Consider the following 17,500-nt stretch of genomic DNA (forward strand, 5'->3'; position numbering starts at 1 on the left):
AAAATTTCATAGTTTAGTATGTCGTCCAAGATTGGAAAAAAATGTCATAGTTTAGTATGTCATCCAAAATCTGATAAAAAAGTCATAGTTTAGTATGTTGTTCAAAATTTGACAAAAATGTCATAGTTTAGTATGTCGTCCAAAATTTGATAAAAATGTCATAGTTTAGTATGTCGTCCAAAATTTGATAAAAATGTCATAGTTTAGTATGTCGTCCAAACTTCTACGTTAAAGTATGACGACACTGTGATGCTCCAAAGTGGGCTTGGTTTTTCCTCCTACTGGAAAATGTGGAAATTATTTGCAGTTTTTCGCGATTTTTGTCGCCATGGTTACTCAAAAACGCTTTGAAAAGTCACAGCACACCTTGCAGCAGCAGGCACTAATTAAAAAGAACATCATCCATCATTTATGATACTGTATATGACGACCTCCACAGTTGAAGGTCACAGGTGAAAAGAGGAGTCCTCTCTTTTAATCAATACACTTTAACCAGTAGATGTCACTAATTACTGTACACTGGACCTTATATATAATAATTCATTCATTTTGAATGGAGCCGTGTGTGTTGCATTGTTTACTTGTGGTGCATGTGGCAAAAGTGGCCAAACACATCACTTTTTACAAATATGCCAAGTACTCAGACAAGATAGAGAGATAAACACACACACAACCACTAAACACACACACAAGTATAAAACAAAAAAAGAGATAAATAGTAAAAAGTGGAAACTAAATAAATAAATATTGCACTGTTAGGTGCAACATGGTTAGGGTGTTGAGGGACAGAAACCTCTCACTGCGGCTGCTTCTCTGTCCCGTCATCACCTCGCAACATTAGAAAACTCTTGCAAATGTACGTGTGAGTCAGTGATTGAACACCGTGTTAACATACGCACACAAACCACTGAGAAGAAACCCAATATTTATGACTGAACAATAAACCATGTTGACCTTTCATTGCCCTCTGCCTCTCCTTCATCTGCCCACTCTTTACCTTTGTTGTCTCAACTGTTGGGAAAACGTGAAAAGCAGGTCAGCAGTGCTGTGTTCTCTTATTCACTGCTTTGATGTAGATTGAAACCCCACAATCACTGAAAACAATCTGGAGACTCATATCTACACTCCTGTCCGTAAATGCAACGTGCCGACACTGCAGGAAGTTGAAAAACTCTGCTGATGTGAAAGGAAGAGGAAAAACAGAGTACGTTACAGTCGCTGTGTTCAAAGCACTTCTCTTTGTCTGATGATTGATATGCACGGCTTTGATGGTCACATTGGGAACACTTCTCAAAAAGTCAATAACACTGATGGTTTGTTTGAGATGTGACATCATGTGTCTAATAAAGAGGTTGTTGCTTCAAAGATAAGCAAAAGTTTAATTTTCTCTCTCTGTGACATTATGGACATCAGACTGCACGACATGTTGTTGCTGCTTTCTTGGATTGATTTCACTGCACACCTCTGGCACAATCATGTTCCAAAAATGAGGAATCAGTCACTGACAGACAAAGTGAATTCTCTGGTGTCCCCCGCTCAGGGGAAGAAAGGAAACAAAAAAAAAAAAGAAAAATCAAATTTAAACAGATTAGTTTTTGATTTCTTCAAAACAAGAACAAGTATCCCAGCTTTCACTTTCAGTTCTGAGCCAATGTAGACCATAATATCCACGCAGCAGAACGCACTGCACATGGAGGTGACAGAGACTGTGATCTGCTGTGGACACGAGTCAGGACTGTCCTTGTTTCTGTCTGTCTGTCTGTCAGTGTGAGAAGTGTGTGTGTGTGTGTGTGTGTGTGATCAGGGTTCCCCGCTGTCATGGTGACACAGACAGACTGACGCCGTAGCACTGAGCAGTCACAGCCGTCTGTCAGTCAGTCTCTGTCCACTTGTGCTTCTCTCAAATGTCCACATCACACAGACTCTCACTTCCTGTCTCTTTGTCTCGCTGATTTCCTCCTGAAGACGTCGTGGAAACAGACGACGGCTGCTGCTGCTGCTGCTGTTGTTGCTGCTGCTGCTGTTGCTGCTGCTGTTGTTGCTGCTGCTGCTGTTGTTGTTGTTGCTGTTGCTGCTGCTGCTGTTGACATTAACACATGTTGGTGATCATTTTATTACTCACATCTCTCAACATTTTACAAATTACAGAAAGACAAATGAAATAAAGTACTACAGCCCATGTTTTAGTAATGGAGTAACAATTATCCTGGCCTAAATAATTGGGATTATAACTATTACAGTAATTGTTCAAATATGCTTCCTATTTTATGATATTATATTTTCGATTTTCTAGACTTGTATTTGTGGTCTGTATATACACTTTTCTCAAAAGGGTATATATATATATATATATATATATATATATATATATATATATATATATGTATGTCAACCCCCACATGTTAGCATTTAGCTGCCCTGTGTAGGAGTGAAGTTACATTCAGTCATTTATATTAATATTATAAGCATAATCCTACGAACATCAGTGTGGTGTTTGTCAGATGATATAATCTGCCCACTCGGCAGATTATTGTTCAGATTAACAGACAGTGAACACTGTGGAAGGTGTGGGGAGATAACAGCCCTAAAGTGTGTGTTTGTGATTCTTCAATGTGTATATTACATATGGATGTGTGTGTGTGTGTGTGTGTGTGTGTGTGTGTGTGTGTGTGTGTAATGGGGCACTGCAACTTTGAAAATGTTTGTGTGTGTAGTTCACACACTCTTGTGTGTCTGTTTGTCTGTGGTGTGAGTGAACACATACACACACACACACACACACACACATGTCCCCCTGTAGCCTGAGGGCTGTAGCTGGTTATTAGGAGTTCTTAGTGGGAGACGGAGGCGAGAACAAGAGAGCGAGTACCCTTAAGTGGCAGCAGACAGCAGAGTCAGAGAGATTTACTTCTCTTATTCCAGCACACAGAGATTTAAAGGAGCACAGCGTGTGATTAAGAGGAACTACTTCTATAATACTATAATGCTCCAATGCCTGCTGGCAAATGTAACGATCAAGAAACACATGCATTTGCAATGGGCTGGGAGAACGGAGAATGTTTGTGTGTCTGCGTGTTCTTTTCTATTCGCTGTCCTTCCTGCTCCTTTGTCTCCACATCCTTACTCTCTGTGTGTGTGTGTGTGTGTGTGTGTGTGTGTGCCATTCTGTCAGGTTTATTTCTGTTATGTTTCTTAATTAGCTAATAAAGGTCATGGCATCTCTCCGTCAAAGGGGGAGGTGGTGCATGCAAATGAGCCAGAAGGTCAGGTGGATTAGTGACCGCCTCACACTGCCCAAATATGGACACGACCGTGCTGCCATACCAATACCTGCAGCTATTAAAGTGCTGTCTGCTTACCAATACACTCTGAATGAATCGCTAAACTGTCAAGCTCTGAATTCACCAGAAGAAAACGTATATGATGATAAGCAGACATTCAAAGCCTGATTGAATACTGCAGTTGATTCTTCTAACTTCAGGGGGCGCTCCTTTAACTTTAACACATTATCTGTCATGTATATTCATCATGTAGAGACATCTTTATATAAAACTTCAGTTGTGCTTTAAAAAGGGAATCTTTTTTTGGTAGGGAAAGAAGGAAAGAAGAAGGAATATTTTGTTCAAAGATCCAGCTGTATAATAATTTAGATAATAATATATATTATTATTATAAAAACTAAATAAACATTTTAATGAGTCTTTTTGTAAGCCTTCCAACTTCAAAGTACAAACCAAAACTGCAATTTGTCGTCAATAAATTAGAACTTTGATGATTCCTTAATAACATTGAACTTCCTTCTTGGTCTCTAAACCTTGAACCATTTAACTTGGGAATACCTTTCCTGTTCCATGAAGAAAGCCAACTGTAAAGTGTTTTAGCAGCAGTGAGACATTTTCTGTCAACTTTCTTTCCTCGCTGTCACCATTTCATCTTTATGCACAAGATAAACACGTGCTTACTGCTCTCGCGTGCAAGCGTCTCTTGAAAGTGCCGCACTGATGCTCTTGTCTTCATAACTCATGCTTGTGTGGATAAGATAAGAGCGAGTGTGTGTACTGTATGTGTTACCATTCTCTCTTTAGCTCTATCACCTTTCACAGCGGAGCTTGTCACCGTGTCCTTTGGCCCTAAATCATGTGTGAAAGCTCTCGCTCCCTCTCCGGGTCTATAACTCATTCTGTCTGTGTCAATGTGCTCGCTCGCTCTCTCTCTTTCCATCTCATAACCATTCATGATTATGGTAACACTACACTTCTCTTTCTCTCTGAACAACATCTAAGTCGCTCTTTTGACACACAGCACCTGTGCGTTGAGTCACAGCAGTGCTCCTCCACATCTCTCCAAAATCCCACCATTCATGTCTCTCTCTCTCTCTCTCCCTGTCTCTCTCTCTCTCTGGTGGGAGGTTGTCTGGCTGACGGCCTGACTCGCAGCAGAGTGATGGACACGGGGCGAGACCCTGTGCATTACACTCCTCTGCAGCGAGGCACAACAGAGAGACCAGACGCTACACAGCCTCACACTGCACTGCATACTAAATGATGCACAGAGCAGGATGATAGACAAAAGCGAGCTGAGGAGGAGAAGGAGCGATAAAGAACGCAGCGCTCACTGTGAGGCAGCGACTTCAGTCTTTGAGCTCATTATGTTCACGAGGGAAGATAAACGCAGCCACGTATCAGGGGGAAACTCTCATACCAGAGACGTGAATTAAAGCCAAACTTCCTGGCTCACGATGAAAACAGTAAGTACACACGTGTACTATCTGGAGTCTCAGGCTGTTTGGCCTGCAGCATTAAAAGTGCAGTTAAGAGCGAGTGAGTCAAACTCTCAGCGCTGTATCTTCAGCTGAGCAGACCTTCACACATGATAGAGAGAATGGAACTCTCTTTGTTCAGATCCTTCGCTCCTCCAGCACCACCTCCCCCTCCTCCTCCTGCACTCAGTGAAGTATTTACCCAGAATTCAGTGTTTGCAACATAACCCTAAACTTATAAAAACACAGCGTACACAAACACAAACACTGCTCCAGAGACAGCGTGGCTTTGGACCGTTCAGTCATTTCCCTCCGCATTAGATCTATAAATTTCACCCCCACACTCACGGCTTTTCCTCGTGTCATTTTTCCCCCTTTTATCTCAGAATATGGCAGTTATTTCACACCCATGACCCTCACTATACTTAAACCAAGAGTCAGCCTTCCCCTTAAGCTCCCTCTGACATTTCCTCTCATCTCACGACTTTCCAAATGCAAACCTGTCTTCTGTCTTCTAAACGTCTCTTTATGCCAGAGGTGGCAAAAGTACAAAGTGTGACAAAAAAAAAGTAGATGAACTGATTTAACTTCTTTACTCAAGTAAAAGTACAGATTCTGAGATGCACTTAAAGCTGCAGTATGGAGGGTTTGTTTTTTTTACGTCATTATTCTTCCTCTCTTTTTTTTCTTTGTGAACAGAGACAATAACACATTATTTCTATGATGTTTTTTCCTTATCTGAAAACAGCCTCTGTCAAACAAGACCTGACTGAGGGAGCATTTGTGTGTATACAGCAGCACAGCAGGGGAGGGCGGGGACAAAAAGCTTCCATCCCATTAAACAGCTTTTGTTTCCTCAGTAGAAATCACTTCTGAAACATTTTGTGGGCACTGAGTTGTGTTTTCAGTCATATTCCAACCTGTTCACAGCAACAATGTTGCCTTTGCCTCCGTCTGTCTGTGTTTCACTTCCTGTGTGCAGCACGGGAATGTGGCCATGATCTAAGATACAAGATACCAGTTTTAAGTATAACAGTAAAAAGCATAAATAGTTTGGTTAGTTTTTTTTACAGTGAAACACAATATTCATATTATTATTAATATAGTTCTAGGCCACAAAATAGCAATGTTTTCTTCAGTAATTCCCCTCACATGCATTACAACTTAATTAATGGGCGACAGTAGACACATGTTTATGTTCTAGTGTAGGGATTAAAAGTCAAAAGTGGAAAAATAAATACTCAGTAAAGGGCAGATATGTCGTAGATGTTGTAGAATGATTTTTGTCTCATTGTACGAGTCACTGATGACATTGTATCTTCCTTTCTATATTATTTTGACTTCATCCTCCAATTTATTTTTAATAGTATTGTGGATTTATTGTATTGTATTCCTTATTAAATGCGGACCCCAGCGAGAGAGAGAGAGAGAGAGAGAGAGAGAGAGAGAGTAGCCATTGGGGATGTGGATAAACTAAACTGTGGGAGCAGATTAACAAAGCCACAGTAATTCATGTCTGTTGTATTCCCCGCAGGTGCTGAAAGGTTTAGTTAGTTAGTTAGTTTTAATCTCAATCTGCTGTATATCACTGCCAGTCGTGACTCATACTGCACACACACACACACGCAGGTTCACTTTCACCTTAACGCCGTGCAGATTAAATGTTGGAGTGAACATTGTATCACAGCTGAGCGCGCTTCACACACACACACACACACACGCGGCCTTCTTGCTCGCTGCTAATAAATGCTAACTACAAAGAGTCAGGCCGTATGTCATTAGCTGCATTAGCTCCTGCGCAGTTTTGTCAGGCAGACTGCGTGACTACATTACATACATACATTAGCAATGTTTCCATTCTCTATCACTCCACCGATTACAATAAATGCTCCCTCACTTTACAATAATGGGCCATAAATTAATACAGTGCTCAGCAGTAAATACCATTATGCTGCTAGCGTTTACAGTATAACCATGTAGATGCGGCTGAACTGTGGGATAATTACCATTAACGTAGGCAGTCACACCAAGACAACAGCCATTTACTGTACATTTGTCACCATGGCGAGCCGCTCAGAGGGGGAGGGGACTGCATTCTGATCAAAGCAATCACTGATTACAGCAGAGGATCAATAATGTGACTCACCGCTATTCAAATACTGCAGAAGTGTGTCATGATCTTTTTTTTTATTCAGACCTTGTACTGACATCCGTCCTCAGTGTTCTGATCTCACACCCGGGATTAAAAGGCGTCTCCTGCGACCACATGTGATTGGATTTGGCTGAGACACTGACGTCATGAGCTGTCGCGAGGAAAAAAATGATGACTGTAAAGATGTGTCTGATGTCAACGTGTGTGTGTGTGTGTGTGTGTGTGTGTGTGTGTGTGCACAAGTGACAGAGAGAGAGCTGATGGGAGGAGCTCGAGTGAATCAAAGCTCGACTTGTGCTGCTGTAACATGAAATAAGGTTTTACATGGTTGAAAAAGCAATTGCCAAGACAAGTGTTAATTAGAGTAAAAACTGGAGCGTCCATGCATGCTAAAGAACATGTCCATGTCTCCATGTGTCCATGTGTCCATGTGTCCTCAAACCACCTCCCAACGTGTTTTTTTTGAAACCCGTAGCTACTTAGCACGATCTGCACGTGATGGGATCACTCAGGATGGATATTGGTACCAGGTCTCACCAGGGTCTTGATGTTACAGAAAAGGAGGCGTGAAAAGCTTATTATGGGATAATTCACTGCTCTCTGTCCGTGTCATTTGGCTTTTGTTATCATTGAGATCATTCCTGCACACGTGAGAGCGTAACACCCTGTTAGTGAGTGGCAAGGAAGCATGAACATGCATGTGTGTGTGTGTGCGTGTGTGTGCGCGCTTCCATATGAAATGTACACGAGGGTGAATTTCACTGGTGTTAATGGCTTTTTAAATGTCAGGGAAAGTCAGGGAATGATAAAAGAGAGATCTGTTATCCACTGTCCTCATGATCACCATGGAGCACGTCGCTGCTCTGTGTGTGTGTGTGTGTGTGTGTGTGTAAGCAGGCATACTTCCAACCATGCTGATGTCAGCATGATTTATGCACCAATCAGATTAGCTCTGAGAGAGAGAATGAGAGGAAGAGAGCAGGGAGGGGACGTTAGTCTGCAGTTGATGTTTCTCAGCTATGAATTAGAAAGAGGCTTGATCCTATTCCCCGGGTTTTAATACTTCTCTACCCAACACGTTTAATGTTGGTGTATGTGCATGTGAAACAATAATACATTTCAAAGCACTTTTAAAACTGCTAAAAGACATTTGACATTGGGTCAGAAACACAGAAAGTCTGGTAAAAACACATTAAATACACAAATCATCATACAATCATTCATAACACGGTGTGGAAAAATGTTTTTTAAAGAGAATATTACCTAACAACGCACTACACAATACAGAAATATTAAACAGAGTCTTCACAGTCACATAAACTATAGGTAGAAATATCTTTCACCTTACATTTAATTTCATTTTAATTTGACACATATTATGTTCAATTGCTCTATTTTTTATTTTTACTCACTTGCGTCTTTACCTTGTTGTTAACATTTGACTGTTTCTGATCATAATATTCATAGAAGATCGCAGAAGTAACAATAATGGGATGAGCAAAATCAGCCAAATGATTAAAAAGTACCACAAGGGAATATTTAAAATCAATATGTAAAATGTGATAATAAAAAAACAACAACTATCCAATGCATAGCTGACACACAGTAATCAGCAACACACACACACACACACACACAGAGGTGTAAAATTGTGAGATGTGGCACCACAGATTAAACAAATTAGAGACATGATTGTCTCCTGTTGAACCATTAAAGCTTCACTTAACTCCTGTCTCACTTTCACTGAGACAAAATCTCTCCTGTTTTCTCTCAGGATCCTGAATCCTCTCTAAAATCCACACGTGATAAAATAAAGTGTGTGTGTGTGTGTATGTGTGTGTGTGTGTGCGTGCGCGGTGCCCTGGCCTGCTCTAACAGAGGGCTGAGTGATGTCACAGCAGACTGCATTTTAATAGAGAGGGAAGCAATTAGAGAGGGGACAGGGCGAGAGGTGGAGAGATGGAGAGGCTGTCTGTGTGTGACACACACACACACACACACACACACACACACGCTCATTACTAAGGATGAGTTAATTAATTGCACAGTGATTTGTGGTACTTGTAATTAATCTCGTATGTGAATGTTTTTGAGAGGTGACTCCTCTCCTTACATTTATAACACACACACACATAGTTTAATCTAGTGAACACACACTTTTCAATCTAATAATTCAGTGTTTGACAAAAGCTGTCGCTGTTGTTGTAGGAAGTATCCACAGTTTCAGACAATGCGTTAATTAGGCTTTTACCACCTTATTTCTATACTTGAGTTTTTATTATTGCTAATTAAAATGACTGCTGTTTAACATCATTTATTGCTTCCTATCTTTTATTTCATGAGCAAATGATGTATTTCACTCGAGGTTGACTCATATGGCAAATGAGTGCAGCTGACGTCCAACACTGACGTATATGACTTTTCCTACATCTGAACACTTAATAACAGAATAATAACAAATCATACACAGAATTGCTTGACTTGAACTAAAGTAAAACTTAATAAAAATAGTCTATGAACTATTTATTAAATATATTAATAAAATGTTAATAGAAAAGTGCTGCCTATACTGTAGATGCAGTGTGTAAAGTGTTTTGAGTGGTCAGCAAATTCAAATTAAATATGCATCATTTACCATTTGCCATAAATACATGAAACGGGTCATCGGAGAACTTATTGAATGAATGTATTTATCAAGTTTCTGACAACAAACATAGATAAGTAATAATCAACAGACGATGATTATTTGGCCGATGGATTACTCAACTTCTACATTTTACTGTCCAGTTATTTAACCCTTTATCACCTAAGCCTCAAAATGTCCGTAGTGTATTAACAATTTAAAATGAAGAAAAACATGAAGGTTTATTTGGAAAAAAAACACTGTAGTTGTACAGAAACGCCAGATTTTGTGTGTTAAATTTGAAACAATAATATAAAATAATATAAAAACAGTATAAAACATATTTAAAATAACATTTCTTTGAAAAACAGGTCAAAAAATGGAAACTATGTACAAACGTTTTTTCCAACTCTCTCCTTCCTGCAACAGTGCGAGTGAAATTACCGTAATAACCACATGTTGGCTTTGGCGTGCAACTTCTCAGCTTTCAGAAACTGCTGGAATTTTTCCGATGGCACAAATCGTTGCGTAACTGCGGTAATGCAAAATGTGTCGTCTGCGATGCACTTGGTGTTAAAGGGTTAACGCTCCAACATGGAACCTCTACTGCCCCCCTGTGGATTTCTGCGCAACTAGCAAAACAAAGCATTCTCCAGTCTTCATTGAGGAAACTTAATTGGAGCCGCTTGTTGAAGGAAACAGCAGCAGCTGTGATTGAACGTGCAGGCACATCGTCAGGCAGCTGGATTGCAGGAATTCTCAATATCACATGATCGCTTTCGAGAGAAGTCGTGATCGTGAATAAATGTCCAGGTTTATTTTTATCCACTTAGGAAATGTATCACGGGCCCTTCTTCTACCTGGACCTTAAATACATCACTCTCTGATAACAACACTGCTAACACACATTCATTTATATTTAAATGTTACACACTACATCTTTAAAAATGTTGAATTTCCTTTACAGCTGCAGAACAAGCTCTCATTCTGCTCAAGTTTCATAGAAGTAAAAAACACACATCAGAAGAGTGAAACCATTATAATAAAAACATGATGCAGATGAAGCATGAGGTCATCAGACGTTAGCACTGCTGCTTGTTTTTTGGTTATTTGGTTAAAAGGCTTTTGTCATAAACACAAAGACAAAGAGAAAAACGTGCTGCTGTAACAGACGCGGCTCTTAATATTCTCCCAGAGCTCTTAGCACTTCCCTTTCCTGATCCGATTGAAAAATGATGTGAATTAATCTTGGCCTCCGCTACCCATGATCCTTTGCATTTATCAGCAGGAGCGGGAGTGGTGAAGCAATCGCATTTCGAAATTAAACAAATAAAAAAAAAAAGAGTTGAAGATAGCGGAGTGAGTGATGAGGCTGGTCGACTGGGAGCAGCATAAATCTGTACCCGTCACCCGTCTCACCTCTGCCCACACATTTAGATATTGTTATGATTTTTACCGTGTTTGCATATATCAGCCTAATTTACGAGCGTCATACCACATCAGGCGTATTTACAAGCAGGTACTGGTCCACTGCCAATAAGCCCATTAAGAGCATTGTTGGATAGTGGTTATGTGATCAAACACACAATAGTAATTGTGAGTGGAGAGAGGCCGGAGCGTTTCTCAACGAGGTGATTATCTGCGTCGCAGGTTATTGTGCTGTTTCAGTGTGACATGGAAATGTGCGTCACACAGTCAATCACAGCTGGAAAAAAAACACATGTCACTCACGACCAGTGATGGGACAAGAGTCATAAATTATTATTCATTTAAAAATGAATAATATTATTCATTACAAGGTATCCAAATTAATACGTTAAATGACAATAGAGTAACAATATAATTATCATTCTGTGATAAGGAAGTGATATTATGGCAATACTATCATATTATTACGGTAATACATGAAGTAATAAGAGATGTGGGACATAGGTAATGGTAAATGTAGTTAGTCACCACTAACTAACTACGGTTATCTCCCCATTACGACACTATTAACATTTCCATTACCAAGCTGAAAAGTAATAAGATTGTAATACCATCACCCTGTTGTTACTGTTCTGTTATGATGTTTGATCTGCTATATTATTATATTATTATATTATTGGTCAATGCAATCAGAATGTTTTTAACTGAATACACTTTATTAGAAGAAAATGTAGCTTATTCTGTAGCTTGTAAATCACTTTGGATAAAAGTGTCTTCTTAATGCTTAAATGTAGAAGTAAAACTGGCTTCTTATTTGATACAGATATAGATTCTGATGCCAGTATCAGTTGGATACAGTCATCTTTGTTAACCAGCCATTTTAAATTGTATGGCAAATATTCTGCTCCCATGGATCAGACTGTCCACATTTTTACAGTGAAGCATTGATGTGAAATTTAAGGTTTTGCAAGGATTGCATCTGATTTCATGTTTTTCTGTTCCAGTGATTGTGACCAGTTATCGGTCTGAAAACTGCAAAACTGCAAACATGACAAACGCGTCTCTTTAAGATCCTGGTATACTTCTGCGCACTTTGGCGCGTACGGCATGTGACATCGCACGTCACATATCGTGGAGTATGGTATACTCGCGTGTTAGGGTCCTGTAGTATCTGACTTCACCATCAGGTGGCAGGACACAGGGAATAGGACGTATTCCCACCAAAGAAGAAGAGAACGATGCTTCATCGCCCTCTGACGTTCGAGCGGCTCATCAGCTGAAAGGTCCGTCGTGTAGGGGAGTCTGGGTGTCAGCCCGGTCGAGGGTCACCAGGTCGAGGCTCGGGCGACTGTCCTTGGCGACTACTTTTTCTTCTGTAGTCGAAATGTGTTTTCTGCTTGGTGAGCGTGGGCTTAACACTCCACCTGCTGGTGGGGCAGAAATTCAGTTTGCGCATGCGCCGTCTACGCACACCCAACGCACATCAATCAGGGCATCCGCCAAATCAAAAATGCAACGCGTGTGTGCTCTGCTAACAGCAGACCAGCACATAGTATGACAAAATACACATTTGGCGTACCAGGAGTTGGGTCAGCTCTATGGAGGCCAGCGTTAGGGATTAACCACAATGGACAAACTAAACATCTTTGGAGTTTTGATGCCAACTGAAGGCCACACAGATTGTCCGACACACTTGGAAGAGAAGAGTGAGACGAGGGAGATTCATCTGCAACATGCAACGTCGCTAATAAATGTAGCTACATTTTACACACTGTACCTTTAATATGGTTTATTGAATTCCTGGATGTCTTTACAGACACGGACATAAAATGTGACTCAGTTCGTTGGCAGAGCCATACAACCTCCAGGCAGTCATTTTTAATTTAAGAACACTCAATCTTATTAGCTTCAAATGCTCCCAGTTAGATGAGGCAGACATTTCTTCACACTTAACCTCTTCCCTCCATCTTTTTCCCCATCAATCTTTTTTTTTTCCCCCATCTCCTGCCTTGTTCTCTTTACTCTCCCTGTTAGAACACATATTAATATAAACTGTATATGTAATCATAATCGCCTTCATTGGAGCAGATGTCTCTATAACTGAGATATAATCATGTTGGACTGTTTATCTCACTGTTGTTGTTGTTGTGTATTTTATTTAAATTCTTACAATTATTTTATCATCTCTGTGTCTGAAATATAGTGAAAGAGAATGAGCTACACAGAGTAAATGTGTTCTGTCAAAATTCCCTCTTCATAATAGTATTCACTTGTTTTTTAATATACATATACATTATTTTATTTAGAACAATCCTTTTGTCTCTATAACTACTTGCATGGAGACATTTTCTTTCATTCATTTTGCTAGACATTACAAAAGGACAATGCTGTATCAATATATTAGTGAAAATCATGATTTCATTCAAAATGTACTATAATAAATGATAAACAAAAGGTTAATAAAGTTAACCAACACATTTGTACTTTAAAAAATAAGAATAAAAAAAGTAAATGCAAATATTAAAAAAAAATGTAAAACTTAATAACGACAATAAAAACATATAGTTGTGTACTAAAATGTGATATCATAGCATTTTCATCCCGACATGTTTGAGTCCTCACACTTCGGCCTTTAATCCACATTTGTTGTCTACAGGATCTCATACAAGCAAATGATGACATAACACACACACACACACACACACACACACGCACACACTCAACAACATACAACAAAAAAGGAGACAGAGTGAGACGAGGTCTGGGGCTAAGTAAGCGGTGCACCAGGTTATGCGTCATTTACCGCGGCTCAATAACAACCTTTCACTCTGCCCGACACACCTGGTCACACAAAATGACACTTGCTGTCCTCCAATAACACACACACACACACACACACACACACTGTATCTCCTTTTGCCCTACGGTGGCCTTAACTAGACACATCACATCCCCACTCTACTACTATCTGCTGGTGACACATGTGTTTATGTAATGGTTTTGATAGGTATTGATTCACACGGCGCAGCCAGTTAAGAAACGGAGAAAAATGAGATTTCAAAATCAACATGGCTGAGGGGCTTGTTTGGTGGAGACACTCACAGAGAGAGAGAGAGGAGAAGAGGAAGAGGAAGAACAGGCTGATGGCAGTATGCAAGTTATTCACACAAAAAATGAGATGGGACACACTGACAACACGTACGTGTGCGTGTGTGTGTGTGTGTGCGTGACCTTGGCGTGGCCCGGTGCTAAAGTGGGGCGTCAGGAGAGTCGGTGTGTGAGCAGCCAAGCGTTCTCCCTCAGATTAGCAGGCTTTATTACTGCCACCAACCACTGGCCTGACAAATCCTCTTATTTCATTTTACCTTCTTTTACCTCAGCCCTGCTCTTTCTCTTTCCTCACTCTTTTATTTCCCCTCTCTCTCTCTGTCTCTCTCTCTGCTTCACCTTCACCTGGCTTCCTCTCAGTGTTTACATGACGTTAGAAACAACCATTCACTCTCACATTCACACAATTTTAGAACGTGAACGCGCAAATTTGGTCGAACTGGGATTCCAAGCATTGACCCGCTCACTGTGAGGCAACAGTGCTAACCACTACATCGCCGTCTGTCCCCTAGTCTGACTAATACTGGAGTATTAAAATACACTTTAAACATGTTTGTCTGACTGAAACTGTAAATCAAAGCTTCTAAAGTTAGACTATAATAAGCAGATCAACCCAGACTCTCTGTTCCACGCTTTCCAGCTTTGGCCAGCAAATAATAGAAGTGAAATCCAGGCCAGTTCATCTTTCTACTGACAAGGAGTCGGAGTTTACACTGTGTTTACACTGTGTTTACAATGCATTTACACTGTGTTTACACTGTGTTTACAATGTGTTTACAATGTGTTTACACTGTGTTTACACTGTGTTTACAATGTGTTTACAATGTGTTTAAAATGTGTTTAAAATGCATTTACACTGTGTTTACACTGTGTTTACAATGTGTTTACACTTTGTTTACAACGTGTTTACAATGTGTTTAAAATGCATTTACACTGTGTTTACAATGTGTTTACACTGTGTTAACACTTTGTTTACACTGTGTTTACAATGTGTTTACACTGTGTTCACACTTTGTTTACACTGTGTTCACACTTTGTTTACATTGTGTTTACAATGTGTTTACACTGTGTTTACACTGTGTTTACAATGTGTTTACACTGTGTTTACACTGTGTCAGCTTACAATCATTTAGATTTTGAAGCCATTGTTTAGAACCAAGACTAAAGAATGTTGCTAGACATGCTAACATGCGTTTTGTGATGTAAAAAACACCTGATACTGAGGTATATCGCCACCTAGTGTCGCGGAGGCCGACACTGGGACAAGGACAGCGGTCAAATGAAAAGATGAATTCGAGCTGCAGTTGTAACTGTTCATGGAAATGTGCCGAGTGTCTCGTTCCTTATTCAGTGTTTCCCAAACTTTGTAAAGACGCGATGACAAAGTGTTGTGACCCAAATCACGATAGACATCAGGACAAGAGCAAACAGCAGCTAAGTTGATGTGGTAAATTTATTTTATTCATGTTATTTAAAACGTACACAACTGAATCTGGACTCACAGGTTAACAAAACTGTGCTCATTTGTTTGCGGACCCAAAAAAAATCTGACCCAGACTTTGGAAAACCACTCCCTCTCTCTTCTTCTCCTGAGTCCCTTTCTTTTCCTCACCTCCCTCCTCTCGTTTTTCCAGCGCAGTGAAATTCACAAACCACCTCCATATGTTCCACCTCCATATTTCAAGATTACATTTTTCTATTTTTATTTGATTGTGTTGAGGTGTATTTATTTATTTTTTATATAAATCAATAATGTTTGCAGAAACAGACAGAAGGAAAAAAACTAACAGCTATTTCAAATCTGTCAACAAGCTGATTTTTATGAGTATTATTATTGTTTGAATTGTTTGGAGGAAGTGACTGATACATTTTCCTTTTGTCTGAAATGATTAGAAATATATGAAATGTCACCAGACTCACTCTCACAGAAACTATTCTCTATTTCTCTCAGTTTCTTTTCTCTCCTCATTCTATACGACTCTGCTCACACCTACAGCTCCTTCTCTACCTTCCTCCACTCCTCCCCTCACTCGGCTCTTCCCTCTATCTCCCCCTCCTCTCCCTCCCTCCCTCCCTCCCTCTCTATAGTGTGATGAATCTGTGGACAGGGGCTAATAATTGTACTTCAGCCCAAGTGCTCATTTTTCTTTGTGTTTGAAAGCTGTGACAGGCAGGAGCTCTTTTTTACCCTCTACCACACCACCGAGCCCTCCCTCTCTTCTCCTCCCCCATCCCTCGCTCTCTTTTCTTTCTATCTTCACACAATGGGTGAGTAAAATAACTCAGGGTTTACAAGGTCATGCTGTCTAGCGGTGAGGACACGCTGGGGATTTGGGGCTGGGAGGATTTCCTCAAAGGTGTCGTGTTGAGACTTCAATAAAAACAGAGAAAGTTATAGATTGCACAGGCAGATCTGCAGGGGGAAATAAGTGCATTTGATAGTGAACAGGCTCGCTGAATAACTGCTATCTGGATCCAAATGTTATCAACGCTGCTTCTGAGATGGGGTTTTTTTTTGTGCCTTTCGTAAAAAGCTTTGCAAAAAGACTGAAATGGAGCGACACGTCTGGTTTGATGCATGTGCCAACATTGGTGCCGACGCCATCTTCCTGCCGCACGACTTTCATCGTTTGCAAAGAGAAAACTATTTCAAAATGCACAGATCTGCCACAGCGTGTCTGAAGTGCGGTTCTGAGCGGCGCGGCGCTTTAATGTCGTGCCACGCGGCAACGGCCGACTGTTTCACTGCTGCCGCTGCTGCTGTGACTTCACACTTCATCACAGAGCTGCAGAGTTTACACATTTACTCGTAAATACAGCTCCACTAGTTTAAGTTGTTCAAATCTGTCATTCTCCTTTTACTTAAAGGGCCAGTGTGTAATAAATGTTGACATCTAGTGGTGACGCTGCACAGTGCAACAAACAACACGACTCCTTCACAAGTACATGAGGGGACTCCGGCGGCCTTTGCACGCCATATGTTTTGGTTGGTTTCTTCATCAGATCTATGTGGGCGGAGCCATTCTTCCTCATTTGCATAATAAGTGTCTGTTCAGGCTGAAACAGCTTCTGTAAAGCAAGGCCTTTGCCTACAGTATATATAAGAGGCTTCATTTAAGGCAACAAAAGCAGAGTTTACTTTATTTAAAGCGATATTTAAAGTAAACCCTTATGTATGTCACACACTGGGCCTTAAAGAATGCTTTCTTTTAAGAGTAGTACTTCAAAATGTCAGTAACTGAGCTGAAAACAAAAAACAAGGATGGTCAACAGAATACTTGATGGTAATTAAGGTCTGTACTAAAAAGACATTATAACCCCCAAAGGTTTTTAATTCCATATCTTATTTGGCTGCACTTTAATTTAGGAAGCTGTTAGGAAGCAAACTTTTGTGCAATATTTCAGTTTTTGCTCAGGAAAATGTGCATAA

Source organism: Solea senegalensis, linkage group LG10, assembly GCF_019176455.1.
Source record: "Solea senegalensis isolate Sse05_10M linkage group LG10, IFAPA_SoseM_1, whole genome shotgun sequence".
Classification (NCBI taxonomy): domain Eukaryota; kingdom Metazoa; phylum Chordata; class Actinopteri; order Pleuronectiformes; family Soleidae; genus Solea; species Solea senegalensis.